Consider the following 14,515-nt stretch of genomic DNA (forward strand, 5'->3'; position numbering starts at 1 on the left):
CTGACAGTTCCGTGGACTAGATCCATGCATTTGAAGGCCAGAAAGGACTTTACAGTCACCTGGCCCCAAAACAGCACCGCAGACTCCATCAGAAGGCTGACGAGCAAACCTCCCTCTTCTTGTAAAGGCACAGAGGCTGCCATCACATCACCCTATTTGGTCTGATTAATCCTAAATAGTTTGTATTTAGGATCATTGATAGTGTTGGCTGCTTCCCATGCGCCCCCTCGTGGCCGGGGCGGGGGGGGGGGGGGAAGGCACGTGCAGTGCCCTGGCTCTGTTTTCCCCTTCTCCAGGGCTCCTTAAACAATCACCATTCCAAAGAAAATTAAAACATTCCCCACCTGGGAGCTGAATGTATGTGTTCACTCCTTAAGCACATTCTGACCCAACCCCAGTACAGTTCAATGGCTTCCCAGGAACCAAACTTGCTCCCAACAGCAGCTTCTTCAAGCCAGCTGCAGCTCCTTCATCTTCTGTTGCCCAAGGAATCCCCCCACTTCACTGCAGCCCCCTGCTGCTCTTTATAGGGAATTACTTGATCTCATTCAGGTGGGGCTCATCCTGTATTCAGGGCTGGCTTAGCCCTAGGCTCTCCAGCCCATGGGGCAAGCCACCCCGTTACTGGTGCCAAATCACCACCAAGTTGTTTTGTTGCCCCTTTTGGGTGGGGGGAAGGAAAGGGGCCAAAAATCTTTTCCACCATGGGTGACAAAACACCTGCTCAGATGCTGCACAGAGCTTGCGCTGGCTGTCTACGCCGAATTCACCCTCTAGTTAGTAATTTGTGGTGCTGGCCTCCACAAGGAATCAAGCTTAGGTTCATTTACAGAAATAAGAACGTCAACCACCAATGGAAAGGAAAGAAAACTCTTTTGCACACCTCAGCGCACAGGGAGACATCTTAGAACGGCTTGGGTGGTCTGATGACCCTCCTAATTCCCTCCAACCTCACCTAGGCTAGAGCAGGGTGCAAATTCTCAGTGAAATCATAATCCTCCATGCCAATGGTATTCCTTCAACGAGACTGAATTCCGCGTTCGAAATCAAACCCCGAAGATCATCTCGACCGAACTCCACTGATGGAGGTAGGAGTTTTGCCTGCGTGGGGGTGGCAAAGAGGCCTGGGTCCAGAAGGACAATTTGTTTTGTTCTGTTTTTAAAAATCAAAGACTCTAAAACAGGATTGTTTTGCCCCTCACCCGTCAGACTGTATCTCCGCCTCCACAGTGTTTTAAAATCAGGGTTGTTCAACGTCAGCTCAAGATCCAATCTTGATCAAATTAGATCTGTTCTACACATTTTAATGCCCATAGGAAGCCAGGACCCCTGAGAGCTGCAGAAGACGCCTAATGCTTGTTTGTCAAATTGTAATTTAGCGCTGTCTTTTCTCTGATCTCTTTTCTAAAATGATTGGCAGCGATAACAATGCTTTTCCTGTTTATGTCCCAGAAAAATCTGTGTGTGACGAGAACAAAACCCCAACACAATACATTTTTGCACACTCTCTCTAATCTCAACAGTGCCTCACGTTTTATAATGTAAAGTACGTTGCTTTGTTCATATAAAGCTACTGTATGTAGCTCTATGCTCCTGAAATGCTAGGAAGCACCAAAGCCTTGTAATATGAGCCTCTGTAGCCAAATATGATTCCAGTGGTTGCATCTGACTTCTATCCAAAAATATACGCTAAAACTCCTGCCCTCAGAGCTGGTCCCTAAGCTACTGCGGGAGCCAACAGAAAACATTATCACATGTTGTGTGTCAGCTGTCCTACTTTCGCCAGCTCTGTAGCTGAAACCCAAGAACCGGTTAAAGTCTATTATTGAATCATTGTGTCGGGGACTATTTTCTAAGTGGCGCAGGAGGGTTCAGCCCCCCCCAGCTCACATTCACCTCCGGGCGTGAAAACATTCCTGAAGGATCCATTCTGACATTCATCATGTGGGACTTCTGGGAGACATGTTCCCATCACGGGAGTGCCCCGATCCTACCTGGAGATGTGTAATTCAAACTCTTCGGGACTTGAGCAAGAGACAGAGCAACTTTCTCAGGGAACCCCAAACTACTCATGGCAATTCTTCCTCCAGTCTGCCAGGACAGGTGCTGGGGCTCATTAGTATTCCACAGGCCTCTGCAGTAGGGTGCTGCGCAGCTGAAATGTCATATTCAGTAAGCATATTAGGACAAGATCCTGCAGTCAGTGATGCTAAAGATAGAAGGGGTGGATGGGGATGGGGGGGGTGGATGGGGATGGATAGATAGATAGATAGATAGATAGATAGATAGATAGATAGATAGATAGATAGATAGATAGATAGATAGATAGATAGAGGGGGTGGATGGGGATAGATGGATGTGGTGGATGGGGATAGATGGATGTGGTGGATGGGGATGGATAGATAGATAGATAGATAGATGGATGGATGTGGTGGATGGGGATAGATGGATGTGGTGGATGGGGATAGATAGATAGATAAGATTAGAAAGAAGGGGTGGATGGGGTTAGATAGATGGATAGACAGATAGACAGACAAAAATTTCAGATGAGCCCCAGCTCAGATCCAAACTTTGCCAAACTTTGGGGTGTCTGGTTAAGAATTTGAACACATCTTTTTCTAAATTAGCCATTTTTTAAAAACAGAGATGACTCTAACATCTGCCCTTGTGGCACACAGGGAAGACGTGTCTCCTTCTGCAAGCGCTACAGGATTCTGCTAAGATTGTCAACCCTGAAGGTCAGTCACCCACTTAAGACAACTGTCAACAGCCATCAACTTCCTGAACGAGGGAGTTGTCCATCTCGCTGCCTCCCCTCCTTTGGGCATTTCAGTCTCAGAGCCGCTAGAGGGGGCCCTTTCCTAAGGGTCAAACAGACCCCTGGAGCTATTCCGAGCTCCCCTGCAAAAGACAAGCCAACTGTTGCCGGCGTGGGCGCGCGCTGCGGACCCAGTGACCCAGGGTAACCCTGCTGGGGGGGACCCCATGTTAGGGGCTCCATCAGGGCAGGCCAAGTCACCAGCTCAGTTTCTTTCCGGCGGATCCAGACACGCGTCTGGGATGACTGGGTGCAGGGGCATCTGTGATGCCGGCGCAGGTCCTGATGCCGCTACCTTTGCATCTCTGCAAACCCCCCCCCCCCCACCACCACCACCACGACCTGGCCCCATGCTCGCCCCTTTCGGGTCTGCTCCTGCCGCTTTGGGTACCCCTCCTGCCGAAGCGCGTCAAGATTTTGCAAATAACCCAGTGCATCCATTCCCTCCCAACCACCATCGCTGCCTTTTTGCAAGGAGGAGGCTTCCCCCACAAAGTTAGACCCAGCAGACACAGCGCGTGCAAAGAAATCCGAATTGCAAAGCAAGCGGGGGTGGGGGGGGGGAGAGACCTCAACGCACGTGAGTCGAAACTTTGCAGCCCCCTGGTCAGAGCGGTTTGCAAACCCGGGGCTCAGCCACGAAGTTACAATCTCCAATTTCCAGCCTACTTACTTTCCCTGCCGCTCCGAGGAAGGCGAATTTGCAGAGAGAGGCAGAGAGCGCGAACTCCCCAGAGCTCGCCTGCCCCACAGTAGCTGCGCACACGCAGGAGCCCCTGCCCCCAGCTTTTGCCTCTTTGTCGGACCAGCCCGCGGTCTGTAGCCCCTTTGCATGTCCTTCCCCCCGGGGCTGTGCCGCGTCCCTCGCCTCTTAATCCAATGAGCTCGTGGAAAGGATCAGAGCCGAGCCCTGCACCGGGGGAGTGAAACCCACAAAGCATTTCGGGGGAGAATCCACGTTGCACCAAGGAAGACCCAGCCTCCCCTTCCCCCTGCGGCTGGAAACACCCCCTACCAGGGGGGGTCCACCTGCAGCCTCTCCCGACCCCCCCAGGGGAGGGGGAAATCCTCCCTCGCCTTTGCACCTGCGCCTAATAGTCACCTCCGGGGTTACCTCTCTGGGTAGTCTCAGCAGGGGTCCGGAATCCGGATCGTGCCCTGGGGATGACTGCTTACCCATCACAACGGGGCAGGGCCGTGCAAGGAGGAGCAGGGTGAAGGGGGAATCCCAGCGGGGTGCGTGTTCCGCGGCTGCCCCCCCCCCCCACGCGTGGTACCCTGAACTGGTTTCTAAAATCACCCCCTTCCCAGGGAAGCAACGTGCGCTCCGATCCAGCCAGCGCACCCCTCGCTGCGGATTGCACAAGGGGGTGGCGAATGAGACTGAATTCTGGGCTCGTGAGCGCTTCCTGGCTCCTCTGTCAACGATCAGCCCTGTCTAGGGTCCCCTCAACACAGCTGCTAGCCAGCCTGCCAATGCCAAGCTCTACAGCACACCCAGCCGCCTTGCACGGACACGGGCGTGAGGGTGGCTCGAGGATTAGGTCTCCAGCACGCCACGGAGTGTCCAAACCTAAACTGCTCACCTGCCTGTCGTGCTCGCTAGGGGGCGCCAAGCAAACCACCCATCTCAAAGCCAATCGCAATTTGAAAGCTCTGGGGGTTAGTTTCCCCCCCGGTTCTGTTTCCTTGGGTGGGTTAAATTGCTCTCCATCCAACTCGACCGAGTTGCCTGGTGTGTAGACTGCTGCTTCCCCAGAGAGAAGAGTTCATCCCGTGGTGGGGTGGGGCTTTTTCGGGTTAACATGTTCCCCCGCAGAATGCAAAACTAAACCATGTGTTTGTCACATGTGTTCTCAATGCACTTTAGAGCAATGTTTGCCCCCTACTTCATGGAAATAGCAGGGCGGGGTGTTTTTGTTTGTTTTGTTTTGTGGGGGGTGTTAATTCTGCCTTTTATTTCCAAGTGGTCCCAATTATGTCATTGTGATTAAAGGGTTGGGTTGTGAGTGTTTGGGTTTTTTTCAAACCTCTCTTTCCAGAGGTTGATAACTCAGTTCAGTGTAGGCTGAGGCTCGGTGCACAAGGGGTTAGGCTCAGAAGCCAATCTGTTTCTCTTCGCAAAACTTTGGAAAACTCTTTCTAGTGGGTTTTGAGGTACCCAAAAGCAGCAGTGAAGGTCTGGATGTCTCAGGTGCATGACCGAGGAATGCCATTATTAATCGGAGTGGCTTGTACACTAAGAATGAGTTAAAGGGAATTTGAATTCTGGTCTGAGAGTCAGTGAAATAGCCTTCAGAACTCTCCAAATTACCAACACATCTCAGGGTACGTCTACAGGACAGCCAGGGCTGCGGCCACTGACAGTGTGCCGCTCTAGTGCCCTAGTGTCGGAAGGGCTTGTTCCACCTACACGGTTGATCCATCTCTACGAGACGTAGTAACTAAGTCGACGCTAGAATTCTTCCTTCAACTTAGGCATGTCTACAAAGAGTCAACTTAACAGTGTCGCACAAGGCGCGACATTTCTCACAGCCCTGAGCTAGGTAGCTAGGTCGATCTAATTTTTACCTATAAATCTGACCTAACAAATCCTATGACACTCCAAGAACCAGGCATCAAAGCTCAAGGGCAGAGGGCCCAGTTCTAGTGAAGACAGGGGTGCTCAGCAGTTCGCAGGATCAGCTCTTTACACATGATGTTACACAACAGAATAAGACAAAAGCCTAAATGCTACAGCCCAAATGTGTCCCTGGTGCATTTTCATTTCCTCTAACCCAGTTTCACTACAAGGAACACATCAAGCCTAATGGCCCAGCTGTCCACAGACTTCCTCACTTTGCATGTTATTTTGTTAGACGTGTTGGTCAATTATCAAAGACAATTGTTCAGTCCCTTTGTGCAAACCAGGATTTGCTTTGTTTCTATCTTTCCTCATAAGGAATTAGAGCAAAGTCGCGCTATTGTTCCTAAAACAACTTAGCGCAGTCTCCTGCCACCTGGCCGTCCACAGAATTTCCCCCAAAGCCAGCAGGAGCCTGGTGTGTGAAGGAAGGTCAGGATATGGTCCACATGGGAATATTTGTTACCCTCTGGCTTGGGTTGGGGGTATTTTTTAGCACACGGACATTTAGGGGAAATAGTTAGACAACAGCAGCTCAGAAATTGCTGGCACGTCTACTGTCTGGGAGTTGTGCAGGCTGCTGATTTAAGCCCAGCTGCCCCCTGCCCACAGTCACACCAGCTGAAGGTTGGAGCTAGAGGCTGATTCTCCGCTGCTGTGCATTCACTGACACCCGTGCCAAGTGAGCGTGAAACACAACGAGCCAGATCCTCAGCTGGCGCCCTCGCTCCATCAGCCGAGGCACTCGCCCCGCCGTTGTGGCTTGAGAGCACGTTATCCCCCCTTTGGCCTGGTGTAAATGACAAGGAGCAGGGGCGTGGAGAATGAGGTGCCCTGCGTGTGATGGGACGGAGCGAGCACATGAGAGGAGTCCGGGTCCCCACAGGCAAAGGTGATAACCGGCCCCACCAAAGGAAAAGGTGATTGGCTCTGATTGAAAAGGCAGCTCCCCTTTGTGTAGCATCTTGCATTATGTAAGCACGAAACGGGAACTGTTTTATTCCTCCGTCTGGATCCATCTACCCCTGGGGAATTATTTAAACTCATTTAATCTCGTAAACTCAACGCACAGACAGCCCTTCCCGAGAGCCTCACAGGGACAGTAATAACCTTATTGCAGCTCGACTGCCTGGGGGAAATGAACAGTGCCCGCTATGAAACTCTGCTTCCAAAGATATTTCTACTAGCCAAGTGAAAAGCTTGTCCATAAAGGTGTTGGATTTCATTTCACTGCTGTGTCACTCACCTGATCTGTTGAAATCAGTCATTTGTCATGAACGGAGGATGCTTCCTTTAAACGGCACCATGATTTCTTACTGTCGGAACAAATAAAACCAGGTTATGCACGGCCATTCTCCTGACGTATGATTTCCTTGATTCAGATCTTGATCATTCTGGGCCTGCTTTTGGATTCCTTGTGCACCCAGCTCTCCCTCCGGACTATCAGGGTGGGGCAGCAGGAGTACAGGATCAGGCCCAATCTCAATGCACACTTTTAGCGAATATTTATAATGGAACCACACTACAAAAATGCAACCATGTGTTGGTGGCGAAGGGATGGAAAGAAGTGACTGGCGCTGTTGTAGGACAGCGTCCGTCCTTGGGATGGTACATTTTCTTTCTGTGCAACGCAAGTCCTGGAGGACACATTTTCTCTGTGGGGTTTGCATGAGCAGGATCCTTTACACTGGTAGAAATTGGGGGTATCCCCACCAAAGTCAGTGGCGTGCCACTGGTTTAAACCTGGCACCAGAGGAAAATCAGGTCCTGTGTGACTTTAGATTGTCCCAAAGTCCAGTTATAAAATAGGCAGGAAAATGAACATGTTGATTCAAAAGAACTCCAGGTGGGACCATCTAACTCAGAGCTGGTATTCATCCCCCAAGCACTATGTTATGCTGTATCCAAGTCATTCCAAAGCAATGTGTGAGGCTGAATTAGGTGCTTAATTCCCATCTTCCTTAAGCTCGTTTGAAAATCCCAGTTTTAAAGCATCAGTACACAGCCCCAAGCAGTGTGTTATCCCATCCCCAGGGCTCGTCTGCATGGAGGAATAGCCCGGAATAGTCATTCTACACTAGCTCTCCATGTGTATGCTCTTATTCTGCACTGCCTTTGGGCAGTTTAGCGTAATCCCCTTTGGAAACAAAAAGCCCTCCCCTCCCACTCCCCCCCCGAGTGGAATAAGAGCACACCCTAGTTTATTTCACAATAGCTTCCCCATGCAGCATGTTATGCCATTCTCAGTGGCCCACCCCTAGGAATATGCTATGTCATCCGCAAAGCGAGTGTTATCCCACCCCTAATACTCATCCTTGAGCAATGTTATACATACTCAGTGCCCATCCCTAAACACTATGTTATACCAGCCACAGTACTTTCAGACATGTGTTCGAAATCTGCCAACAAACACAGAAACACAACTCCATGGACAAATATTTCAGTTGTCTTTGAATTCCTAGGGCGTATAATGCTCTATCAACATGCACAATGAATCCTCATCTCATCCCTTGGAGGGAGGTCAGCGATATTATCCCTGCTCTACTGATGGGGAAATGGAGGCAGAGCGGTTATGTGTCTCACCAAAGGCCACAGGAAAAGTTAGTGTCAGAGCTAGGCATAGAATTCAGGAATTGCTGGTGCCCTGGCCTGTGCTCAACCCACTACACTACACCACTCTTTGCCAAACTGCATCTGAATTTAAGGTGAAACATTTGACTGGAAAATTTGGGGCCCAATCCTGTAAGGTTCCAAGCACCCTCAGCCTCAAGTCAATGAGTAGCAGGTGCTCAGCTTTGCAGGATTATTCCTTAGTTATGTAACAGAAGTGTAAAATCATACTCAGATACCAATGTGTGAATGAGGGTGGATTAATTCACACCTAACTGCATTCACGGCACACAGTGTTTAGCTTCACATCTAATAACAACACACTAGGTAGGAATAAAGAAAAGGAGTACTTGTGGCACCTTAGAGACTAACCAATTTATTTGAGCATGAGCTTTCGTGAGCTACAGCTCACTTCGCTGTAGCTCACGAAAGCTCATGCTCAAATAAATTGGTTAGTCTCTAAGGTGCCACAAGTACTCCTTTTCTTTTTGCGAATACAGACTAACACGGCTGTTACTCTGAAACCTGTCATTAGGTAGGAATAAATACACCATAATTCAAGCTCTCTGTTATCTTATTGCTTAATTATTTCTGAAGTGCATTGCAGCAATTTATAATTTTGCAATTATTTTAATTGCTAAAATGTTTGAATTTTTGCTCCTTTTTCTAGGACAAATCTTTAATCAGGCAAACTCTCACTGACATCAGTGTCACCTAGGGAAGGACTGAAGATAAACTGATAAAAGTCTATTTGATCCCCTGTCTGTGGAGAAGCATTCAGTGCCCAGGACTGTAATATTCACTTCACCGGGCCAACGCCCAGATCTTCAAAGTTATTTAAATACCACTGAGTATCTGGGCACAAATCCTCAACTGGTGTAAACTGGGATCTCTCCCGTAATTTAAATGGAGCTGTGGTAATTTACACCACTGAAAATCTGTCCTATTGCTCTGTTAATGCTATAGAATTTCTGAAAAGAATGTTCATGTCTTTTAGTTCTTGAGTTTAAGTCTATCTGAATTTGATACCATCCCTAAACTGATAGTCTGGATGATTCACCCACGGTGCACCCCGTCAGACATTAAAAGTGGACTCCTGCTATGTCTAATATTATTGTTTGGCTCAAGACCAAGAAGGAAACATTCCTGCATCATCTCTTCTTATTTGTAAAAAAGTTGAAATCTGTCTGCCAATGCAGAGTCTTAGAACGCAACGCTGCTTTCCCCACAGACTAAAATGTTAATTATTCCACACTCCAAATGCTTTACAGCATCAGTTCTAAATTAAAAGCCAGGTTAAATTTTAAGGGTAAAATTCTTCTATCACACCCTCATCCTCATGTCACCTGCAGTGCAGATTCTTCCAGCATGTGCTGCAATATGCTAGGCACACTGCTTCACATAAACCCACTGACGTCAGCAGAGCTGACATGAGATCCTAGGCACTGAAGGCTGAGTGTGGGATAAAGATAGGATCCTGGACCCCTTGCACACCCAGTTCCCAGTGACATCAGAGTTTTGGGTGTGCAGCAAATGCTGCAGTAGGGCCCTGAGGGAGGACTACAGGCTTTGGCTCTAGGTCCACAAGGGACTTGTGGCTCTGAAAGAAAATGGTGCCCTGTATATATGAAAAATGGATAGGAATGACTAACAGAGGGGACACAATAGGAGACGCAGTACTAAAGCCCTGATTCAGGAAACTATCCCTATTCAGGAAGGCATGAACATAAGAGAATACGAACAGCCACACTGGAGTCAGACCGATGGTCCATGTAGCCCAGTGTCCTGTCTTCCGACAGTGGCCAGTGCCAGGTCTTTCAGAGGGAATGAACAGAACCCGGCAATTTATCAAATGATCCATCCCCGATCATCTAGTCCCAACAAAGTCAATGGGACTTAAACATGTGCTTAAGTGCTTTCCTGAACTGTGGCCTTAGAGGCAGTAAAGGGCAGGATAGATAGATAGATAGATAGATAGATAGATAGATAGATAGATAGATAGATAGATAGATAGATAGATAGATAGATAAGCAAATTCTTAAAACATATTTGCAACAATTTTGCTACAAAATCAAGACTGACCCAGTAGCTGTTCTACACAATGACCTCTCCTGGACTGCAGTGGGGGGTTTGCATGCAGCATAGCTCCAGGAACAGATACCTAAAGTAACAAATGATTCTTTAGTGCTTCTTTTTTAAGATACCAAGCATTTCATTTTTTAGGGAAAACCTTTCCAATTGAAATGCTTGGAAGACTTTTAAAGGGGTCTTTTAAATTAAGGAAACAGAGGAGCAACCCCTATTTCACAAAGTTTGCTAAGAAAAAAGACTGCCCACCATTCTGTTCTCTACTGCACTTGCTGTGGACCAGACTCTGATCTCAGTTACACGGTGTAAATCCAGAGTAGCTCCACTGAAGTCAGTGCAACTTAAAGCAAGTGAAATTGAGATAAGAACCTGGCCCATAGCCTTTAGCCTGTGAGCTCACCTATCGCCCGGTGCTGTGGGCACCTCTGATGCAAAGTCAACAGTCATTATTCAGGCAAATAGGTAAATGTTTTGCTGGTGTAAAGACAAACACTGAGTGAGGACCTCAGGACTGGCCTCTTATAATTAAATACTATGGCAATAATTCACTGCAGTCTAATTTTCTCCACCATAAAGAAAATGTATGAGCAACATTAATATTATTATTTAGCCAGGTTTTTTATATATTACTTATGCTTGCATATTATTTGCACAACATTTAGATGAGACAGTGATGGTCACTGTATAAAAGTCAAGAGAGAGAAACTTACAAAACACGGGTCTCTATTGCACCTGGATCAATCAAGAGTCACGCCATTAACTTCAGTGGAATTACACTAGTGTAAAATGGGCATAAGTCAGGAGAGAAATCAGCCCCCATGTTTTTTCCTGTACATTCACCCAGCAAATTACTCCCTAAGGAAATATACTGCCCTCAATCCATTGTGGGAATCAAGCTGAGTTGCATGCATGGATTAAATTGGTCCTTAAATCACACCTCTGCCAACAAATAGTTGCTTCAAGAAGAAATAATTTTAAAATAGATCATTTTTCTCTTATGATCCTTTGATTCTAAGAGACCGTTTCTGGTTCGAAAGTGATTGCACATAAGCATGGACCAAAGTAGAGCTTTTCTAGCTTATTGGCTTTACAAGAAGCAGACCAGCGAGGAATACTGGAATTCCCATTACTGTAGGGTGGGTATTGTAGTGGGAGAGGAGGGCAGAGAGAGATTGAATATGGGAACATTTTAATTTCTCCAGTTTGTTTTTTCTGCCATCCGTTCTCTCCCCTCCCCTCATTCCCTTTTTTTTGTTCTTTTGTGTCTATTTTGAAGGCACACATTAAATCTCCCCCCTTATGCTCTGAATTGACTTACTGTCACATTGCCCATGTATATTGATTGAGACTTAGATTTATTTTGCTGCAATTTGTAAATCTACTGCCCCTCCACAAAATCCATATTATAAAGAAATATGTCAAAATGAGCAAGCTTCGAGATTCAATTTCTCTTCATTAGCTGTGGGGGAACCCACTGGAGTTGGGTCTCAGATATTACTGAGGGGTGCAAATTCAGATACCAGAATTAGACTGTGGGTCACAGGGAACAATGTTTAAAAAGTCAAACAAATATACACACTAGTTACAGTCAGCGTTTTCTTACCCCACTGCTAATTCCGCTGTGATCCACAGTAGATCCAGATTTAATGATGGGGGACGGGGTCTGAGTCCAGCCACTACATCTGTGTCACTGACTCATGCAATCAGCTTCCCAGGGCCAATGAAGAGAGTGTCAGAAGCTTGCCCATCAGCTCATCACCTACAATTCCTTGTTCTTTTATTCTTTGCTTAGTGAATTAATCCAATTACCATGACAAAATCGTCTTTTCACTCAGAAAAAAATGCCCAATGAAAAAGCATTCCCTAACATTTTACTTCTGTATATCTTCTATCTCCAGTGCCAGCCACCTTTTGAGTATCACAATAACTGACACCCAAAGTACCCTCCAAACTAAGGACAAAAGACAGACCGCCCACCCACATTGTGTTCTGCCCTGGATTGCGGGCAGTATATGGCTACACACACACTGTAGAGATGTAACATCACCTACCCCTGAAATGCAGCCCCCTCTGGGGTGAAATGTGACAGCTCTTTAACAGCACACAGAACTCCTCAGGTCAGTTCAGGGAATCAGGGCAGAAAGTATGGAAATCACCCAGCTATATAGCAGTAACTTCAGATGATCTTTGACTTCTTGCTTGCCAGAATCAGATAATTCTCAGCAAATAGAAGCACACTAAATATCCAGGATATGCTGCCCCTATTTGAGATTTCTGGGACGTTCCCAGCCCCTGGGGATCATTCTGCGCTGTATTTTGCCTAATGACTTTTTTAGCATTGGTAATCGAAAACAACTGGATCTGATTAGTAATAAGCTTTGCATTAGAGCTCTTTGAATCATTGTTATGCGGGTGATGAGGGAGGAGAAAGGGGTACATATTTGCACTGTAGAGCTATGGACCAACATGCATGTATCATATGCAGTACCAATAGCAATCTTAATCATTGTACCAATATGGGGCAGAGGGGAAAGTGAAAGAAAGTAACTTTATGGAAACCAATGAGCTCTACCTGTATAGTTCTTGTCACTGTCTCTGTTTGCTCCCACAGCCTTAAAACCCAGACTTTGACCTGTACATGGACAGTACATAAATTAAACTTCTTATATTTGACCTCCATCACTCCTCTTTTCAAGACAAACAGCTTGAGAGATGGCAAAGTGAAATTAAAAATTTGCACGAAGGGCTGGATTCTGCCCTCAGCAATGCTGAAGACAAAGGAATTCCTCCGGATTTACCCCAGTGTAACGGAGAGCGGAGTTGGCCCTATGTGAGCACACTGGGCTCATCTCAAAAGAAGCCAATAGTTGCTTTAAAAAACTGCTTTGCTGTAAGGATCATTACTTTTTTTATTTATTGAGCCAGACCCTGAGGTTCTCAGTTCCTTTCTCTGGTCTCATGTTCTCTGATGTTCAAAGCCGTGTTGAAGCCACCGGAGAGAGACCTCAGGAACTGGCCTGTTGCTACTGGGATAAAGTAGGCTCTGATTGGCATCTCTTTTAACCCTCATGTGCTGGCTTTCCTACCCATCCCCAGCACCTGCAGCCCTTGGGCACTATGCCCACTCTGGCATACAGTACCTGCTACGTCCTCTCCTCCTCTCTGTGCCCCTCTGCAGCAGCCATGGGAAATGGGCCACCTTCTTCTGCTCCAAGCAACTCTCCACAACCCAGCCTCCACCTCCTCTGCTGTTTGCCGCTGCTGCATGGCCAAAGCCTCTCCTCCCCAGCTGGCTGCATCTGCTCCTCTCCTGTGCCTCCCTGGCGTGGCTGGTCACTGGTGCTGCAGGCAGGCAGGAGGTCCCTTTAGAGGTGGAAGGGAGGCTTTTTATGCTTTTCTTCCTGTATAAATCAGGATTGGAATGGACAATCCCAGACAGGACTTCCTGTGTGTGTTGCTCGCTGATAACGAGCTCAGAGAACAGAACAAACACAGCGGACAGCTCACAGCAGGCCGAGAGAAGGACAGGGCCTAGGGACAAGGCAGAGCTAGCAGCCCTCGTGGGCTCCCCCGTGACACCCCAGTCATAGCGAGGGGGGGGCTAAGAGCCTCTCTAGGCCACTTCCAAGCCGTGTGGTGCTGGGACCCACAGACTGACAGAACACGGACAGCCCCAAGTGGCTGCACTGAGAGCCCCTCTCTGGAGCTCCCCAAGCTACTCTGAGGGTCACCCTCAGACCGGGCAGATAGATGGGGGGAGCTTTTCAGAGACACTGGCATGTCTTAGCTTTTAGCAATGAGCCTGGCTGCCCCTCCGGCTCTGTGTTAAACCCAGACCCACTGCCTAAAAAACAAGGTCCCGTCACACGGCTTTGGGATTGGCGCTGGGGGGAGAGCTGGGCACCACTTGTGCGCCGAGTGGAACTGACCCCCCCGCCCTCCATCCCGGAGCACACCCCGATGCTTTCCATGGACATTCTGGCTGCACTCAGGCCAAGATCAAGTGGGACTCTTTCTAGAAGTGTTAAACCCCGCCCGGAACACAGCATCCCTTTCACTCCCACCGCACTGAGATATTTAAACACACGGGCTCTCAAGTGGCTGATGGGTGAAGAAAACCTACCCACCCCTAAACACCTGGTGAGCCAGAAAACCCTGGCCAAGCCACAACTGCATTGGACAGAAGATAATGAGCCTTTCCTATCTGCTTCATCAGTTGGAACTCATCCCAGGGCAGCAGTGACTGAAAGCCAGTAGCATCTGCTGGCTGTCCGGCAGCCTACACAAAATGAGTCTCAGTCAAGTTCCCAAGGGGGAGGCATGCATGTCCCCAGCTGGTGGCCTGCTGGAAGTCAATGCTCTCACATGGCCTCTCC

The 14,515-nt window shown here is 48.0% G+C and overlaps 1 protein-coding gene across 16 annotated transcripts in view; it reads right to left on the reverse strand.

Moving 5' to 3' along the window:
• The window catches only part of EGFL7 (EGF like domain multiple 7), a 33,324-nt gene extending 19,804 nt beyond the window's left edge, over positions 1-13,520 (reverse strand). For 2 of the 16 annotated variants that reach the window (XM_075120497.1, XM_048822642.2), the window contains exons 1-2: positions 13,280-13,518; positions 6,688-6,757 (exon numbers count right to left, since the gene is read on the reverse strand). The gene's annotated coding sequence lies outside the window, so the exon portion shown is untranslated. Of the gene's footprint in view, positions 1-1,994; positions 2,156-3,491; positions 4,047-6,687; positions 6,758-10,133; positions 10,213-11,742; positions 12,123-12,190; positions 12,309-12,711; positions 12,772-13,279 lie in introns of those variants that run through there. The other 14 variants (XM_075120492.1, XM_075120491.1, XM_075120486.1 and 11 more) reach the window with 14 other exon arrangements.
• Between the last annotated feature and the right edge of the window lie 995 nt (positions 13,521-14,515).

This window comes from Caretta caretta, chromosome 16, assembly GCF_965140235.1.
Source record: "Caretta caretta isolate rCarCar2 chromosome 16, rCarCar1.hap1, whole genome shotgun sequence".
Lineage (NCBI taxonomy): Eukaryota > Metazoa > Chordata > Testudines > Cheloniidae > Caretta > Caretta caretta.